The sequence below is a fragment of the Camponotus vicinus genome, unplaced genomic scaffold (assembly GCF_025532165.1).
Source record: "Camponotus vicinus isolate PSW18456_S1 unplaced genomic scaffold, iyCamVici1.0 SCAF_14, whole genome shotgun sequence".
In the NCBI taxonomy this organism is placed as follows: domain Eukaryota; kingdom Metazoa; phylum Arthropoda; class Insecta; order Hymenoptera; family Formicidae; genus Camponotus; species Camponotus vicinus.
In genome coordinates, this window is record NW_028141950.1 from 999790 (window position 1) to 1007869 (window position 8080).

The following is an 8080-nucleotide window of genomic DNA, read 5'->3' on the forward strand; positions in this document are numbered from 1 at the left end:
AAAACTAAGCTCTTATTGTATATTTTATATAATGATAGAAAATATGCATTAAAATATGTATATGTGCGTAGATTAAAATCTATCGAAGGCACTACACGGTGAAACCAAAATTTTTTTAAATTTTGCAAGTCAGGCAGTGATAACCATTAAGCAATATGCAAATTAAATTAAATAGTAACTTGCAACATAATTTCTGCTGAAATGATATCTATAATTGATTTGATTAGTATATTATGTCATTTAGAGACACATGTAATCGTTATCAAACTGACGATCGATTTGTATTTCGCCGATTAAAATCTTAGCTCTTTAATCTTAATTCGGTGACAAATAGAGCGCGAATTATGCTTGCTTTTGGTGCTAGTTTAATTAACAGTAACAAAACAGCCTCTCTATTCGAATAGACAATACGAATTCTTCAAGAACAAAAACACGGGCAGGCAACTTCTCGGTGTGGGATTTCAGAGGTATCAATGGTAACTTAACAACAAAACGTAATTTCATGTAACAATAATCAAGAATATAAAAGGTAACAAAATTAATTAACAACAACGATTATACGCGCGTTATGATAGCTGGCCAAATATTTTTGACGATTAAATATTTATCGCGGAATTTGTAGGCGTCATATAAGAGAATTATCGTTGATTGATTAAAAATCTAATTATAGAATTTATAAATTGAATGCAATTTTTTATTATCTATATAAAATATATCCTGGAAATTATTGATTATTTCTCATTATGAATTCTTGTGAATTCTTCTCTTTCAAGAAAGATAAGAGTTTGATGAGTTTAACATTCTAGGTGCAGATTTATAAACATTTATTCAAATTTATTATTATTTATTCAAAAAATTTTCAAGTGCATACCCGGTTCCGGAAAATATTTTTTTTTTACCATGCTTAGAAACCGTTTTCATAAATTCATCGAGCAAGTCGCGCAAATAAAATTTATATGCCAGAAAAGAAATATAAGCGTAATGATTATTAATTGCCCAATTGGAATTGATTTGATTAATCGTCCTGCCGTTAACAATAATAAAGCAATCTGGAAATGTAATGCTCTCGTAATAAAATCTAAATAGAAAATAGCAATAAAGATAATAGTAATAAGGATTGAACAAATGGGTAGGATAAACAAAAAGGGCATTGGGATAACGAAAATTGTAAGTAACGATTATAATAATTTGTTTAAGATGGACAAAAACTAATAACTTCAACTGACCAAGATTTAACGCAAGATGCAGAATATACTTTAACTTGTATGCATTTTTAACAACAACGATGACATTGAGATGCGTGATGAGAATTTAGATGGATTTGAAAAATTTCAACTTCTTTTAATTTAAATTTATAAATTATGTGTTATTTATAAATTTTGTGCATCTTAGAATATCTGCTTATCTTTAAATAATGTCATGTAATGTAAAATGTTTTCCATATTGAAATTTTATGATGGTAAATGAAAATTCAAATTTCTACAAGTTGATTCATTATGAATATTGATGATTCTTGCTAACATTAAACATAAAATATCATAGAAAATATATTCAAATTTAACGAAGGTATCATGTTTGAAGATGTGAGAGAATTGATGGATCTCCGAATATAAAATATTCGACAGTAATTATGCAGATACGTGAAATGACAATAATCTATACAACACGAACAAAGTATCAACAGTACACAATTAACAAAGGATCAACAGCGTTAAATATAATTTTTTGACAATGTGATAATGTCCGAAATTTCGATATAACGGAAAACATCCAATAAAGTAATAGATTTAAATATAGGCATATTTTCAAAGGGAAATGAAAAATGTAACAATCAAGTCTTTATACGTATAACATTTCGACGGCTTATTATAACAGTAACAATGCGCCAAATAGAAATTCAACGTGAACAATGGGAGAATCTTGGGACGTGTACCGTGTATGTTGGGGCTGACCAAAAGGCGTAGATTTCAAACACAAACGTAAAAACAACAGAAACAGTAACATTCAGGTAAGCAACATTCGAGAAGCATTCAAAAGCAGCATAATACGTTTATGTATACGGATAATTCTTTTGCGAATTATATAAAGCGCGTCTTTTTCCTTCGAAATGTACCTTGAACACCTTCATTCGAATTGCATTGTTTCACACAGCTGAGAATTTAATTCTAATCGTTACTGTTGGCAAAGTACAAATCATTCTTGCTGTAAATTTTCAATTCGATATCGAGTTGATAATGATTTCGTTACTGCAACAATACATTATATAGATATACGCGTTTATCCTAAATCTTAAAACTATGTCACGAAAAATTCCTGATTCTATGTAAGGAGCAGTTAATGTTAAACTGTTATATAACTGTTATATTAAACTGTTATATAATATAATTCTTTAATTGACAGAGGTTTCTCTGCTCTTACTATATGTGAACAAATACTTACGGATTATTGTATAAAATTTACCTATCCTAATTTTAATATTATATTCTTTATGAAAATTAATAACTTAAGGAATACAAGTCTACGAGATGAGATGAAGCTCTATCAACTAAATTAAAAATATCCAATTCGTTACTTCTTTAAATGAGTAATGTAACGTTACAGTGAATATATTGGCAAAAAAAATTTTCTCGCAAACGAGACAAATATTTGTAATATTTTATTGAAAAATAATGAAAGAAATACTTTATGAACTAGAATAAAGATTTGCAATTGACAGGGCCTTATCTCACAACGCTTTTTTGAAGCGTTCTGTGATAATTACTTATCATTAATTACCGGAGGTCATCATTCATATGTTTCTGATATGTCTCTGAGCATATCAGAACGAAATTAAAAACTATATCTAAATATTTCATGATACGATTATGTATTAATACGATTAATAATACGTTAAATTTCATATGAATGTGTTAAGCAATCCACGTTCTACGTCAAATATTTACTGATGACGCGAGAAAAATCGCGAGATGTAGATTTTTGTTTACTTATGCACATGTTATTTTCTGATTATCGGAATACTGATTAGCAGACTCGAAGCACAAGAGATTTGAGAATGTATTCAATTGCGCAGAGATTGAAATACGCAGATCTTGAAAGGAATGGTTGGTCTCGCAAAACAGTAATTACATTTTACAATACATTTTTAGCTGTAGTTTTTACAATTTTGCGAAACAAACTCTCTATCATCCTTACAGCATCTTCGTATAATTATAAATAATTAAATCCTTGTTTGTGTATCTCTTCAACAATCTCAAATATCTATTTCAATCAGTACATATTATATAGATGAAATTATTTTTCGAAGCATATGTCTATTGAACATATTGTTTCGTAGAACGTATCATGCTTCACATATTTACTTTATTTCTTTTCTTTTTTTTTTAAGTTTTTCATTCTCTTTTTTTGTTATGGATAAAAAATAAATCAATATATTGAAAATAAAAAATAAGAAAAAAATGAAAATAAAAACTAAAAAAATAGATAGAGCAAATCAGACGTGAAATCATCGCGGTAAAATTATAATAAATAAATAATATATTAAATACTCAACAAGACACATGACATGTATAATAACAAAGGGGACGGGAAGATAAGTACAAGAATTTAAAGTTATAACAATTTCGTAATTTTATAAAACTTTAATGCGTTTTGACATATAAAACTCTATCATTTTTAAGATGATCAGAGAGTTTGTTGCCAGTAACATTATGCCAAGCTATTATGTATATTAATAATATATATTTGCAGAGATTTTACTGGCACAATTTCTATGATTTCGTAAAACTATACTGTTTCGTATATTTTTTTACTGAGATTTTCTGCAGAAAATGTCTTCCAATCCGTCAAAATGATAAAGTTTTCAAAACTCTGATTTGGTTATAATTGAATTCACATATATACATATATATTGTAATATGCGAAACTTTATGTCAGCATACAATAAACGTGATAAAGGTATAAATGGGAAGTATAATTTGTATATATGAATATCTGGCAAAGAAAAACTAGAGAAAGATTCTAATATCGTCGACAATTTCACGTAGATCAGCGAAACAAAAATTAACGAATTAAAAGCAAAGTAAAAAAATAAATAAATAAAACCTATAATAATTTAATAAGTAAATAATTAAACGCGTATTATAAGTGTCTAAAAGACAAAATTGATTTTTTCGGTGATGTTGAATTTAATTTTCACTTATAGTTAACATCGAAGAATAATCGATATATTATAATTAAAAAAACTAAATTATATAATCTAGAATACGAAATTAGAACAAAATATATTACTTTTTGTCGATGATCCCACGACGTCCACATGTTGTCCGTGATTTGCATGAGTGAATCCCTCGTTGCAATAATAATTTGATTTCTTGATTTCCATGTATTCCCTTCCATGCAGTTTTGTTTTCCCAAGGTAATCTTTCCGATGGATTTCGAAGAAGCAATTTATCGTATTGCTTATCCTTGATTTCTTCATTAATTGTAGAACTCCTCTTGCCTAATGAAAAAAACCAATAATAGTTGTTCGATTAGATAAGATTTTAAGGATCAGAGTTTGTTGAGGATTGTTGCACAGTCGGAAAAGTTCGAGCGATTTTTGTCCTGAGATTTGCATCGAATCATGAAGTGCAATGCTTTTTGATGGAAATTCAGTTTTTTGTAATCTTCATTTAGATTTGAATCTTATCATATAGATTTGAATCTTTTCGTACATCGATTGACATCGATTTTGTAGCTTTTTGAGAGCCGTGTTGATGAGAGTTTGTTCCGAGTGTATGGTTTCTTGTTCCCTCGTGTTTTTTGTTGCGTAGTTTCATGTTTGGATTTTGATCGTTGAATTGAACGCAATTTTGGATTAGAACTTAATTAATTAATTTATGCCGCTACAGAGCCGCGTGCAAAAAATTATTATTGTTTGCTTTCGACATGATGATAAAAGTTTCTTGGCCAAGTTTGTTGGCAATTTCCAGCTGTTTTCAAAGTATCCCTGTATCTTTTTGGACCAAAAAGGACTCCGCGTGTACTGTTTTGCGTAATGTAATCCAGAAAAGAAAACGATATAACGAGCATCGTAAATTAGCTCGATTAGCTGAATGATTTAAATGATTTCGGAAACAACATCCGTTTTGCGAATGTTTTATTCTTTCTGCACACTTCCCTGATTTTGTTTTATGAATTTGCTTGTCTTTATTTTTGAGACTATTTGTTTTGAGCGCTGCTATTGTTCTTCGGTAATCATGAATCAAACCCAAAAATGTTAATCTCAAGAATTGACAGTGCATTGACTCGTCGATCCGAAATAACTTACGAATTTCGATCGAGAGCCATCAATTAATCTTCCAGCCAAATTGAACTTTGGAGGATCGTTTTTCGGTGTAGTTTAGTTTCGTGCAGAGCTGTTTTGGCTGCACGATATAATTTACGGCATTCTGATTTTGCATTTTGCTTTTGATCTGCTCTGAAGCCTTAATCGTATGTCGTAGACGTGTTCGTCTTCTCTTTGAACCGTGAAATAATCAAAATAGAGTCTTGCGAAACTGTTGCACGTAAAAGCGCTATACGTTCAAATAAATATCGTCCTGTGAATAGATTTGAAATCAATGCTTCTTTGATCGTCGAGTGTGAGAGAGAGATATTGCAGCGCGTAAAAAGATTGTTGCGGGAAGTGAAACGTTTTTTTCTTGCGAGATGAATCTTTGCTGTAAATCGATTTTTAAAGGCGCGGCCTGTGCTGCGACCGTAGTTTAATAACGTTCTGCAAAATTATTCCTGATGCGAGACTTGCACTTGCATGTGACAATGTAGAGTTGCTAGAGTTGAAGTTGGAGGAACCGATTCCGTCCATACCGTGATGCTTTCGAGGAAAGAGAGAGATACGTTTTGTCCTTTTTGGATCCAATTTCGAGCAAAGCAGAATTCAAAATTTCGCATGATGCGAAACAATACAGAGCATGCTATAATATATCAATGTTTGTTAGTGCTTTTTTCTCATTTGAGGTAACTGCAAAGTAATCCTGAAGTGAGTCGCTTGGTGCACATGCTGTTTTTTGCTGATTTTTTCAATAATTTCTGAAAAAAGGAGCAGATTTAATCTCCTTTCACTTATAAACTTATTTTATACATGAATCATTTTCTTTTCCGCAAATTTCAGAAAAGTCTGTAGACGGTTAGTATTTTGTATCTTTGTTGTTTTTCGAAGCAACACAGTGAAAAAATGTAGAACGCGTTTCCAAGTCTTGCTATTTTTGAAGATTCATTCATGTGATTTTAATTTCGGTGCTTGGAAAGTGTTTTTGTTCTTCGGTTTGAGAATAACAGGTGCAGCCTTTGTCAGCCAGATAATTCCTGAATTTCTCTGAATTTTGCCAATTGTCGCGTCGTTAATGATCGACGATTGATGTCCGATGATTGTCCGTCCGAGATGTGATTGGAATAAACTTTCTTGAGACGGAGAATGATTGGGCCCGGTGCAGAAAAATTGATGCTTTAGTTTTTCGAGGTCGATATCGGAAGATTCGTTCTCGATGAATTCGCGGAACTCTGTACGCTTCGACGAAGATGCTTCGTTCGAAAGTGTATTCCCAAATGTGCTAGGTAAATCAATGAATTCTCTCAGGCTGGCCGGGTAGACACGTGAAAGCCTGTTTTCGCTTCTTGTGCAACATATAAATGCGAAAAACGTTTTAAGAAACGCGATAAAAGTTCAACAAATTCCCCATAGTGTAATGTAAATTTAATAAATATAATTATGCGAGTAATGTAGCTTGAGATGTGAGTGAATCGAAGAATTGCGCGATCGTCGCTCTTGATCTCCGATGATCTTCCCCGATCATCGAGGAACGCGAGATCGCCCTGAAGATACTTGTTATTTGTCCATTTATTCGTCCATGTTTCGGTTCCTCGCTGGACAGCTGGCTTCCGCTTGACGCTTGTTTCCGGCTGCACCCGTCGATCTTGAGCCTCCCGTGCCGTCCCGTCGACTGATTGATGCCCCGATTGTCCGTGATTGATGCTGCCTCGCTGCTTCAGGCCGTGGCGGTGAGACCTGGAAGGGTGTGAGCGTTAGCTACGAAAAAAAAAAACACACAAGGGCCGGTTGTTCACGTTACAGTTCACGTGGAAATTCTAATCTACCGCGATTTCTACCAAATGCTCTTTTTTACGGGCGCTAATAAAGAATCTCTCTTATGTTTCAGATAAAATGCAAGATGTGTAAAGTGTGCATAAATGTTCACGCAAGCGTCGTCTTGGATGTCGCAAATATTAGAAGCTTTAAAAGAAACGCTGTTTTGTACAATAGAATTCATCTTGTACATCATCTTGTCTCTTGTCTGCCGACGAGTTTCCTTGAATGATGAATTTCAAATCAATTTTGATCGGTACAAACATATTCCTGATAAGATGACGATGATGTCGATTTGTCAATCGATGTTTCGATAAAGTTTTAGACTGGTGTTCACACATTGGTACAGGAGTTTCTTTAGGTTGCGGACAAGCAGTTTTGATCAGAAGACGCTTCGCGATACTCAATTTCAATGATGAGTTTATATCAGCTGGATGTTCCGAAAATCTTTAATTATGGCATTGAAATGAAGTATATCAATGTAGCAAATTTCTGTCAATCTTGCGGCTGTGTGTGTGTATGTGTGTGATCGTTGGCTGGTTGAAATTTTGAATTAGATTGAGAACTCTTGACATATATCTGATAATTATCACTTATTCATTACGTGTCTTGAAATATGCAATCTTGATTTTCATTATCGATTAACTATCACTAACATTATCGATTAACTATCACTAACACAAATAATACTAATTAGTTGATTCGAGTTTTTAATAATATATAACATTTTTCTATTTTGTAAACCTTTCATTATTCTTCTCTCAAATCATGTTTTTAATATTTAATGTTTTCAATATTCTTTAAATATAAAATTTTAAATTCCTTCCAGACTATTTTTCCTATTTTGTTTACGTAACTTTCTCGGACAGGATGCGAGCATAAAATAAAATGATTTGTTATTAAAATTATTTTATATCTTGAGAAAGGAAGCTGCTTATATTTTTACATTTCCGCGAA